Below are 13,180 nucleotides of genomic sequence, written 5' to 3'. Positions count from 1 at the left end.
GGCTGTTTGCAGGGTATCCGGATTGGGACCAACTTTTGGTCCTCTTGCTTTGGTCTTTTGGGCATGGTTTCTTCAGAAAAAATGTGCCATTATAAGCCTAGTTTCATGTCCAATTGGCCAAACATCAATTGGACCTACACAGCCAAAGTTATGGCAGTCCAAGTGGACTGAAATTTCAGTCACTCTACTGCTGTCCTTAGGCAGCCAACACATTCACTTGGCCATGCTATATTTCAGTCCAAATTGTGGTCAACTTACCTAAAATGGTCACTAATTGACCATTAAAATGTGTTCTAACAATTTCATAAGCCAAATCAATTTTTCACTTCTCAAAACCCTAATGTCCAATTCAATTTGCCCATAAACCTCAATTAGCACACTAGTTCAACATCCATGCATATTCATACCTTAAACATCATTTCTATCCACTCTAAATTCATTAAAACAATCAAACTCATCCTTCCTTAGGGCTGCCAAAAATTCAAGGGATGCATACACTTAACTTTTATTTATTTAATTTACAATTTCTCACTTATTTCAAGCTTCTAACATGGAATCAAAGAAGTATATATATAAGTAGGCACTAACCTCACTTTAACCTCTTGTAGGGTAGATTTCTCCAAGTTAAATCTTCATTTTCTTGTACTCTCTTGGCTGCCAAACACTTCCTCTAGGTCCAAGGATTCATTTTAGTGTTGGGGTCTTGAGGAAATATGGTGAGGAAGCATGAGAAATGAAGCTTTTGTTTGAAAATCAATGGAGGGAGAAGAGGGAGAGATTCACGTTTTGGCTGAAGAAGAAGAAGGAAACAGCAGAATTTTGAGTCCATTTGTCTCTTTTAATTGTTTAAAAAAAAGACTTATTGAATGGTGATTGGTGGAGGGTATGTAAATGACATCATGTGATGTCATTATCCCTAATTTCCTTCATTTTTCTTTTCTTTTCTTTTCTACCACATTTCAATTTAATTTTTAGCAATATTTCTTCATATTTTATGTCATATTAATTATTTACTTAACTGGACAAGTCGGCCAAAAATCACCTCCGAAGGCGAAATGACCAAAATGCCCTCCGTTTGGCTTAACGGGTCAAAATTGTCTGCACCGATTGAAAAATGTTCCTAAATATTTTCTTGGCATTCTAATGCCATAGGAACCTCAATGACCCTTCTCTGGAGTCCCAAAAATTATTTTATGAATTTTCTCTCGGGTCTAGGGCTCCTCGTTGCGAGAACCGCAACTTCCCTCTGGGTTACCCATCGCTTAGGCACCGGCTCATTTGACTTAGTTGTATTTTATTTCTAAAATTTTTACTAAATTTTTCTCATCAATATTTGAGTTAATTATGGTTCCTCACTTTAGTTTAAATATTTTTTTCAGAAGTTCTAGCTCTCCGGACCGACACTGGTCACCGGAACAGTAGATTGTGCGGAATTGCTACCGGGAGGATGTTACAACTCTTCCCCTCTAATTTAAATTTTGTCCTCGAAATTTATCCAATATAAATAGCCAAGGAGCTACTACCTCTTTATTTCTTCACCTTTCCGTGTTATCCTACTTCACTTTCTGCTTAGTCTCAATCTCATCCTCAAACAATTATGTACTCATCCTTTTTCATCTTAAATACAGTCTCCTTCTCATTTTCATTCGCTATCTCATTGTCTCTTCACTCTCTTATTCCATACCTTAACCTAAAATAAACGGGAAATATAGATCTGCAATAGTGTCACCTCGACTCTTATGAATGCAATGCATGATATGCAGTTTATCTAGGTCCAGAAACGCCTAAACCGCGCTCTGATACCACTAAATGTGACACCCCTTACCCGACTACAGTGTAGCCGAGCAAGTTATGCCACTCAGTGTGCTGAGCACTCTATTTTATCTTAATTCATTTTTATTCTTCCTTTTGAATATAACTTGTGAAATATAATTTATTTAAGCCATTTATCGAAATTATAATTTATTTGAGGTTCCGAGAATTTTATAGAAAATCCGGCAGAATACCGGCTAAAAATGGAGAAAACCGTTCTTCGGAACCTGTGAAAAACACTTCCTATATTCTTATTCATTCATCTCAACTCCATTTATCAAAATCTCAATATTTTTCAGTTCACATTCATTTCTCAATCATTCATCTCATGGTACTCATATACAATTCACATTTTATATCACATCAAGTTACAGTAATTTCTTAACGATTCCTCTTTTTATCATTCACATCATCATTAGACTCAAATCATAAATAAATTCTCACATGTGATTTATAATCACAAATTATAAGTACTTACATTAATACAAAATTATATTACATTTGTTCAAATACATATGATAAAATAAGAGTTTAATTACCAAATTTACAAAAATCTCAAAATACAAAATGGGACTTAGTGTTCTACCAATGCACTGTAGTCTGTGAGGTGACACGGACGCTATGCAGAACTGTGAATGGCCTTACCCAATCTGTGGTCTACCGGGCCCTCTGTCCAAATCTTCAGTACCTACGCGTTGCAAAAGCGACGCGCTAAGCATAAAGCTTAGTGGTGCCAATAATACAAGAAAATATAATATGCTAATAAAAATCATAATTTCCTTGCTATTGTGTTCATAAGAAATGAATAATTACTAACTTATTGTTTAGTCGAGGGCTAATCATGTTTTATGATATTAACTTCTTCATGCATTTCGTTAATTATTTTCTTCATGATCTTGAGCTTCTTTGTATTTTTGTAATCATTCCTGATTTTTAATTTTCGTATTTTCTTTAATAATCAGTTCAATCACAGTTATACTTTTCCATGCCCAAGTAACCTATACTGGACGACTGGACTGGATAACGGGTCGTTGGCACTGGACACCGCGGTGCCTTGGGCCGTCATACCATGGGACGCAGAACGTCAACCACGTATGCAGTCAGTATGGCTTAAAAGCCATGATATCACATAATCGGGCATAAAAGCCATGAATACGGGCATAAAGCCTTTCGCAGTACTGCTAAAACAATACCCTATTGGCATGCCAAACTTTCCAAACCAATCACATTAGGCCTACTAGGGCATTTTGCATTTTTAAGTTTCACAATTTTTGAATTTCAAGTTTTCATGTCACTATTCATTTCATTAGTCAACTAAAATGTTGACTTTTGCATAAACAATAGATACATTGGTTTTAATACTCCCAACAAACCACATTTTGTATTCAAAACTTGTTAGTTTTGGTCACTTTCTCAAAGCTTAGGTAATTTTGGCAAAATTGCCAATTTTTGGTTTTGGTGTCACTATTCACCTCATTGGTCAACAAAAATGTTGACTTTTGGATAGAAAATAGGTGTATTGGTTTTAACACCTCAAACATACCACATTTTGTATTTCAAACTTGTTGGTATTGGTTGCCAATACCATTTTTAAGCTTAATGCTAATTGAGCAAAATTTTCAGTTTTCATGCTTCATCTTTACTGTTCCATTTGTTATTTTTACAGTGGGAATTTGAGGAAATGGTAAACATGAAAGTTGTTCCTTATTCTGTCTAGTTGAATTTCCTTTTTTGAATCACTCCATTTGGAGTTTTTTAGCTCAAGTTATGGCCAAAATAAGTTTACTGTTCACGTGCACTGTTCATGCTGCATTTTTGGGTTTTGGCAGATTTTGGTCCAACTTTGGTCAGTAATTTGATCAAGTTAAGTTCATAATTTGGCCTAACTTTCTTCATATGAAATGTTCTACTATGCCTTAGGTTTTCATCGGTTGAAGAATCGCCTAAATCCGAGTTTTCTAGAGAGAGTTATAGTCCTCCAAACATTACTGCTCAAATGAAAATCTGCAGAGTTGCAGGTTTGATAACTCATCTTTGCCCAATAATTTGAATGGGTTAATGGCATAATTTGGGGTGATGTTCGTCATGAAAGTTGTTTGTCTATATCCTATCTTGTTGTTGTAAAAATTTCAGGTCAATTTGACCATTCTACAGTGAGTTATGGCCAAATGAACAGTTACTGTTCATTTGGTCATTTCTGCAGGGGCTGTTTGCAGGGTATCCGGATTGGGACCAACTTTTGGTCCTCTTGCTTTGGTCTTTTGGGCATGGTTTCTTCAGCAAAAATGTGCCATTATAAGCCTAGTTTCATGTCCAATTGGCCAAACATCAATTGGACCTACACAGCCAAAGTTATGGCAGTCCAAGTGGACTGAAATTTCAGTCACTCTACTGCTGTCCTTAGGCAGCCTACACATTCACTTGGCCATGCTATATTTCAGTCCAAATTGTGGTCAACTTACCTAAAATGGTCACTAATTGACCATTAAAATGTGCTCTAACAATTTCATAAGCCAAATCAATTTTTCACTTCTCAAAACCCTAATGTCCAATTCAATTTGCCCATAAACCTCAATTAGCACACTAGTTCAACATCCATGCATATTCATACCTTAAACATCATTTCTATCCACTCTAAATTCATTAAAACAATCAAACTCATCCTTCCTTAGGGCTGCCAAAAATTCAAGGGATGCATACACTTAACTTTTATTTATTTAATTTACAATTTCTCACTTATTTCAAGCTTCTAACATGGAATCAAAGAAGTATATATATAAGTAGGCACTAACCTCACTTTAACCTCTTGTAGGGCAGATTTCTCCAAGTTAAATCTTCGTTTTCTTGTACTCTCTTGGCTGCCAAACACTTCCTCTAGGTCCAAGGATTCATTTTAGTGTTGGGGTCTTGAGGAAATATGGTGAGGAAGCATGAGAAATGAAGCTTTTGTTTGAAAATCAATGGAGGGAGAAGAGGGAGAGATTCACGTTTTGGCTGAAGAAGAAGAAGGAAACAGCAGAATTTTGAGTCCATTTGTCTCTTTTAATTATTTAAAAAAAAGACTTATTGAATGGTGATTGGTGGAGGGTATGTAAATGACATCATGTGATGTCATTATCCCTAATTTCCTTCATTTTTCTTTTCTTTTCTTTTCTACCACATTTCAATTTAATTTTTAGCAATATTTCTTCATATTTTATGTCATATTAATTATTTACTTAACTGGACAAGTCGGCCAAAAATCACCTCTGAAGGCGAAATGACCAAAATGCCCTCCGTTTGGCTTAGCGGGTCAAAATTGTCTGTACCGATTGAAAAATTTTTCTAAATATTTTCTTGGCATTCTAATGCCATAGGAACCTCAATGACCCTTCTCTGGAGTCCCAAAAATTATTTTATGAATTTTCTCTTGGGTCTAGGGCTCCTCGTTGCGAGAACCGCAACTTCCCTCTGGGTTACCCATCGCTTGGCCACCGGCTCATTTGACTTAGTTGTATTTTATTTCTAAAATTTTTACTAAATTTTTCTCATCAATATTTGAGTTAATTATGGTTCCTCACTTTAGTTTAAATATTTTTTTCAGAAGTTCTAGCTGTCCAGACCGACACTGGTCACCGGAATAGTTGACTGTGCGGAATTGCTACCGGAAGGATGTTACATTATGTAGCTCTAGTTATAGTCAATTTACCAAGTACTGGTCCAGTGACCAATACTGTTCCAGAACAAGACAGATTCTGGAACTCAAATTTATCAAGCTAATTGGACAAGTTACAGTCAAAATTTGGCTTGGTATTCTTCATATGAGTTGTTCTCCTCTGTCTCATGGTTACACAAGTTCAATAATCACTAAATTTGAAGTTGTGTAGGATAAGTTATGGCTAATTAACTAACCTAAACTCATGAATCCTGTAGCTTTAGGATCTTAGGTTTCTGGTCAGTTTTACAATTAATATTTAAGGGTCTTACACCCAAAATTTGAGTAAGGTTTCTAAACCAAAGTTGTAGCCCTAATTCTTAGGTTTTTAAATCATTTTGATTCTTCCCAATTAAAAGTTTCTAGTGAAAGTTATGGCCTAATTACTATTCTAGGGTCAAATGGCAAAATGGTTCCAGTGCAGAAATTCCATATTTGAGAATTCTTGATTTCTTCTAACAATTTCCCTAAGTTGCTTTAAGATCTGGGTTCTGGTCAAAATATAAAAATTGTAGTTCCATGTGTTATGAGCATTTTGGTTTTGAAATCACTGTATTTTCAATTTTTTAGCTTGAGTTATGGCATTTTAGCCATAACTGGTCAGATGCCATAAAGTTCAGGATTTCCAAATTCAGGTTTGGTCCAAGGTAGGTTTGATAGACTAAATTTGCCTAGCAATTTGGTTGAGTTAGGATCAAAACTAGGTCTCCTGATCTCCATGAAAAATGTTCTCCTATGTCTCAGAATTCCATAGGTTTAAGAATCAGGTCAATTGGAGTTTCCTAGAGTGAGTTGTACTTAAATTACTAAATACTGTTCATATATTCATTTTTGCTAGGTCCAGAATGTCAATTCCGGATTCAAGCCTAATTTAAGGTAACTTATGGTCAGTTTCTGGGCAAGCTTCCTTCATAACATTTCTAGCATCATGTCTTACGTTTCATCTCGAATCATCCTTTGGAGCTACATATCTCAAGTTATACTCATTCAAACCTACTGAACTCAATGGTCCAGAATTCTTCCACAAGTGCCACACTTCTAATTCATTAATTCATCTCAACCACCAACTTCATTTCACAATCAATACACATTAATTGGTCAATATTTGGCCTTAACAACATCAATTATACATCATAGCACCACACCCACAAATTTGTTCAAAACCCTAATTCACATCAATTCCATTTAATGCAATCACATGCCCTTCAACATACAATTCATGCATATCGCTCTACCTATGCTAAAATTTGAGTTTAATTTCAATTAAACACATCAAACTCCCATGCTACCATAGCTGACCAAAATTGACCTCATCAATTCATGCATCATTTGCTCATTTCTCATGAAATTCCATTACAATTCAACTTGATTTCAAGAACTAAAGAAGTAAGAAGACTAGATTAGGCACTAACCTCACTTAGGTGAATTTCCAAGCTTGCCAACTTCAATTTCCTTGGTTCTTTTTGCTCCCAATCTTCTTTTCTAGGTCAAATATCAAAGTTTAATGTTGGAGGCTATGTGAACTATGGTGAGAATGCAAGGAAAATAGAGCTTGGGAAGGTTTGGCAATGGTGGAAAAGCATGGAAGAGTGGTTAGCCAAGAGGGAAGAGAAAAGGAAGAAGACTTTTCATTTAATGATTTTGTCTTCATTTAAAATTATCTATATATATATATATATATATATATATATATATATATATATATATATATATATATATATATATATATATTATTTAAATATTTATTTTAATTATTATAATTTTTTTAAAAATTTTTATTAATTCCCTATGTGTCCCTTTTTATTGTTTCATACACATTTCATATTTTTAAGTCATTTTCAATACTTTAATATCTCTCATTTTAATTGACATTTAGGTCAAAAGCCAATTCTGAGAGTGAATTGACCAAAATACCCCTCATCGGGTTATAGTCAATCTTTATCATTAATGACAATTAAGTTTATAACTCGATAGTCACTTTGATTTTTATTCTGTTCATTTCAATTTATTTTCATCTTATGTTTAGTTCTCAAACTGGCTTTGAATAGTACTATTCATGGACTGAAAATAGTACTATTCAGAGCTCAGAAATTCAGGACGTTACAATTCAGGAAATTCTCAAGTTCGGCTTTCGAAAGCCTTTACTTCGGCAACTGAAGTGGCTACTGCTTCCCAAAGGCACTTGAAGTTTAGGACTTCGACAGCCAAAGTTTCCCACTTTAGTAGCTGAAGTTGCTTCTGCCTACCCATTTTCCCTTTTCATTCCAAGGCTCCAAAACCAAATTTTATGTATAGAAATGACCTAGAATTGATGCTATGATGTGTTTGTAGAGTATTAGAAGTCTGAATAACTTATTAAGGTCCATCTTTTATAAGATCAAACGTGAGGAACCCAGAAGGTTACAATTAAATAATAGCTACAATTCATGTTTTGGTGTTGATAGGCTACAAGAGGTGAGTAACACTAACTTTAGAGAATGATAATCAACACAATTGGACTCATGACCATTCATATCCATCATTTCATGATATTATTAGGTTGTATGTATCTAGAACACGAATATGCTACATTCTGCATAATTAAAGATGACCCACTGATTTCCCCTATGGCATGGATATAATATGATCATGAATGTTATGATGTGGTAAGACCAGGTGAGGCTTAATAAGCCCTTGGCTCACTATTTATGATTGAGGAAGTCCTAAGGAGCTTCTTTATGAGCCGGGCATATTAGTTATGTTATGTAATAAGAGGATGTCCTAAGGTGCATCTTTATGAGCCAGGCAAATTGGTTTTGGCAAATCAATAGTGACAAGTCTATCATAAGTGAATTATTTGTGTTTTGTAAAATCATGTCCCTTATGCATTGTATATGTATGAATTGAATAAAATGAAATATGATAAAGTGTTAATTTATTCACTAAGCGTTCCAAAGCTTATTCCTTTCCCTTAACCCCAAGTAAAGTGTTATAGGATTAGAGATATCAATAAAAGGGCTAGCAAGTTGCGGCGGTTTAGCAAGTTTTAATATATGACTTGAGGACTTTTGTAGTGGAAATGTAATTGTAAACTGTTAGTCATTGTGCTTGGCTTCAGTTTATTATAAGTATGTAATATGCAAGAAGAGAATAGCTTGTATGTTTGCCTTAAACACTAAGCACTCTCTTGTGATTATGTATGAATGGATGAACTATACTTTAGCATTTATGAACGTTTTCATAAAGCTAAAAATTCAAAGCCCTTTTTAAATGAAATGATTATTGTTATGATGAAAATGCTAAAGTAATTGCTTATGAGTTCTATTGGGTTTTAGTTTAAATGAAATCACGAAATGTTTTTATTAGGTTTTAGGCTTGCAATGGGTTTTAGTAGCCTTAAGCTGACCCATTCCATAGCACCGGTAACGGCCCTTAGTTAGGTCATTTCAGGCAGCAACTAGGAAGGTCCCTATATTATATCAAAAGTCATCCACCTTGGGTCTTATAAGATAGCCCACCCAAGTGGTGGCAATCTCCCACGGGCACAAAATATATGTAACCTGTGAAAGTTTTATCAATAAAGACTTTTGCTTTTCTTCAGATCTATTATTCACTTTTAAGGTGACCTTTTGCCCACCCAATCCCTAAGGAGGCACTCAAGCCACCTTTTGCCCATCCAAAGCCCTCAAGAGGAGGCACTCAAGTGACCTTTCATCTACCCAAAGCCTTCAAGAGGCACTTAGATGACCTTTCTTCCACCCAAGCCCTAAATAGGCACTTAGGCTACCCTTCACCCAACCAAACCTTGAACAGGCACTCAAGTGACCTTTCACCCATTTATGCCCAAAAGAGGCACTCATTTGATCTTCACCTACTTATCGGTAATCATCAGCCACGGATGCCATAAAGAGGTTAATTAAAAAGCAATAGTACGCTACAACGAATCCTGAAAAGTGCCAAACGCAATAAGTTCAATGAAACTACAAGGTTCAAAAGCCAATATGTACACAATTAGTACAAAGCAAGTGCCATAAGAATTACTATAGCAATGAATCACCACACAAGAGAAATAAATACATTGTTTGCTCAACTAAATATTTTATTACCTATAAAGTAAAAAATGTGTTTGAATAAAAAGTTTTTTTAAACTTTGTTCAAGTCCTATAGTACGAACATTATTCTCTGAATTATATTCAAGTTACTTAGATTGAATAAAGCATTCTTAAACTCGTGTCATTGGGTTTTAACATTAGTCTAGTTCATTCTATTCTTTAATGAAAGTAACATCCATGTTTAGTACAGATACGAAAATTAGCCTATCAATAAAATTAAATTTAGACACATAAAAAAATAATGCTATTGCAAATCTAAAGGCATGGAATTGAGGTTGACATCCTAACAAATAATTTAAAAGAAATAAACACTAAAACAAATCATTTACTCATGATCGAATTGACTCACATGCTTCAATGCATAAAGAAAGCAAGATTTGCCCAATTAGATTTATCTTGTAACTAGTCTTCAATTCTTGTATTAGAGAACTCTTAGAGCACTCAAGAATGCCTTCAAATGATGGGAATATGTCCAAGAGCAATTGAGTGTGATTTTGGTCAATTGGGCATCTTAATCAACCTGAACTAAAAATCAAGTAGTTTGGTGGAAAGATGGGCGGCCGATTATGGCTCTAAATCCAAAAAAGAGTCGTCTAATTAATTTAGAATCTCCCTAGAGTGCTCCAACATATTATGGGTTAATTTCTTCCCTCTTCTCCCTTTTTAAGTGACTAGGTGGGGCATTTATAGTAAAAGAAATAATCTTAAAGCCTATCTAAATTTAACAAAAAAATTATATTTAAAAAAATGATTAAAATAAATGGAAAATAATTATCCCTCTAACCAACTAGTTATAATAGATAATTATCCCTCAAATAATTTCAAAATTCTATCCAAAATAAAAAAAAAATAGATAAATGAGAGATAATTAACCATTTAACCAACCGATTATGAAGGATAATTATGCCTCAAAAATATTTTTTATTCTTTTTTTTATTTTTGTATTTTTATCTTAAAAAATAATTTCAAAAAAAAAATCAAAAGGTCCATTAAAAGCCCACTTTTACATTATAATTAAAATTTATTAAATTAATGGATTTGAATATTTAATTAAACTCATTTAATTATTTTTTTAGGTCAACATGAAACCCTAAAACTATTAAATTAAGCCTAATTAAATAATTTGGACTTTTAAACTTTTCAAGTGAAAAAATCTTTTTATGCTCCCAATTAGCAAACCAAATCAAAATAAAAATATTCTTGTCATTTTAAAGTCTCTTGAGCGCATTAATATTCTTCATTATCCAGTGGTATTTCATCACAAGACTTCTCACTGCTTTTATAAATCGTGCATTATGGGGGTTAAAAAATAAATGTCTATGGATGTCTAAGAGATCAGAAATAAAGAAGCAAAAGAAGTACTATTTTACTTGAAATAAATTTTTACAACATAAATATCTGTACAAGCTAAGTATTGGGGTGATCAGTCTTAGTGTGATCAGTTACAGCGAGGTCCTGCGACACTCCAGTTCCCTCACCGTCATCCTCACACTTATCTCTTCCCAAAGCTAAGTTGTCCATCTAGCTGAAGTCCTCATTCAAATATCTCTTTACCAACTCCTTCATCAGGTCGTTGTGCGCCTCGACGTAGGCTAATGCCACTCAAACATTAGCATAGGCTTTTTGAGCTTTCAGAGCTTGCTCTAGCTCATCACCTTTGCTACTTTAGCCTCGTAGCTCACCTTCGCTCCTTCAAGATCCTTTTGGAGCTAGGCTACAGTGGCCTTAAAGGACTTTAACTTCACATCTAAGACGTCGAGTTAAGCAATATGGGTAGCCAGATGAGCTTTCAATCCCATCCCCTCCTGGACAACCTTATTCGTTCCTCCATGCGTTGGCAAACTTTCTTTTTCATCATATAGTCAATTGCAATGGCTTCTAGTTTTAGGTTGGTGGGGTGGAGCACCAATTTCTCAATGCTCTCTAGCTTAAACTGACTTCAGTTTTCAGAGAGGCATATAACAGCACTCATCAACCAGGCAAAGTCCTCATTGCCTCAAATAGTCTTGTTATCCCAAATAGACTAGGCAAGAATTTGAGAGGCCACGGATGTAGGCACTCCCCCAATTGTTCCCCTGGAAGTGGTGGGAGCCACTGGAGGGACTGGCAGATCAATAGTGGATTGGGTCGGCCCAAGCGGTGATCCCATATTAATTTGAGAAGCTTGGGGACTTGTAGGAGTAGGAAAGTCTTCTTCCCTAGTTTTCTTGGCTCGGGGAATTACTACAACCCTAGCTTCAACAGCTTTTTTCCTTTTCATCTCCCAAACAAGATAGGCGATCTCCTTGTCCTGTTGCCTTTTCTTGCTCCTTTAGTTCGACCATAGAAACGTCTTTAGACAGATTAAGTTTAGGAACCCCTTTCTTCTTATCCACCATATAGTTCCAGTTTCAAGGGATCCCTTCCCATTCGTTTTCTTCCTTACTATGGAGGATGAAGAATTTAACTTTCTAGTTCTTTAGTGACGATGAGAGTTTGGGAAAAAAGTTGGCAATTAGGATGAGCTTAGAAGAACCAAAGCTTGTCATTTTTCTTTGCCTCTCTATTTCTTTTAGTAGCCACATAATACAATTTGCAAAAACCTTCTTTATGGAAACCAACTGTTTTGCTCGGCACAAAGCTCCGAAAGTAATCATCAATCTCAAGGAGTTTGGATGCAGCTACATTAGATATAGGCAATGATACTTTAGAACACTGAGATAAAATGGGTTCAAATGGAGCCTCAGTCCAGCTTGTTGTTCCTCATAAATGATCACCTAATCTCCTCCTTCGAACTGGTGATATGCCCTTATCTTATCATCACATGCTTATGTCTTGTAGAGCTCTCCAGGGATAAAGTAGCTCAATATCATCCCAGGGATAAAGTAGCTCAACATCATCATTGACAATTTTTTCGAGTCTATCTCTAAGGAGATCTCATCTATCCTGATGATCTCAGCTATAGTTTTTCTTGATGTCCCTACTCTACCTCAGGCAGCGGTGATGTTCCTTACCTCCTCTTCACTCTTTGTCTGTTTATTGGTGTAAACCACTAACCACCTCTACATTAGTTTCTGACAATGAGATTATAGCCATTTCCACCCTTTTTGGCTAGTCAACACTTCAAGAACACCCCACCAACACCATTTCTTAGCTTTTTTTATTGTCCCTCTCACTAATTTGTGGGGAAAAACAAGCAAAAGAAAGAAAAAGTAGAAGAAACAGAATTGAAATTAGGATTTACCTTTGTTCACACTTAATAGAGTTTTGCCGAAAACACAACGGAACAACAAACAATTTAAGAGTAAAACGATAAGCCAAATTCAAGAAGAAAGCAAAATGAGCATTTTCCTTGATAAGCCATATTTATAGGCCTTGTAATAAATCCCAAAATTTGAAATCTGCCACCAAAGTATCTCTCTAAAAGGAGGGGTTACATTTCATGTTTCTGAGGTATAGCTGCTCACACCATCAATGCCATGATAACTGTTTCACACGTGGTGACCCGGGGCTTGAGGTATCCAATTGTTATCATAACCAAACCTAAAGATTTGGATTAGGGAGGACTAATGATATAGTGCATCCTAAAATCAGACCCAATCTC

This window comes from Hevea brasiliensis, chromosome 11 (genome assembly GCF_030052815.1).
Source record: "Hevea brasiliensis isolate MT/VB/25A 57/8 chromosome 11, ASM3005281v1, whole genome shotgun sequence".
In the NCBI taxonomy this organism is placed as follows: Eukaryota; Viridiplantae; Streptophyta; class Magnoliopsida; order Malpighiales; family Euphorbiaceae; genus Hevea; species Hevea brasiliensis.
This window is presented reverse-complemented; position numbering follows the sequence as displayed.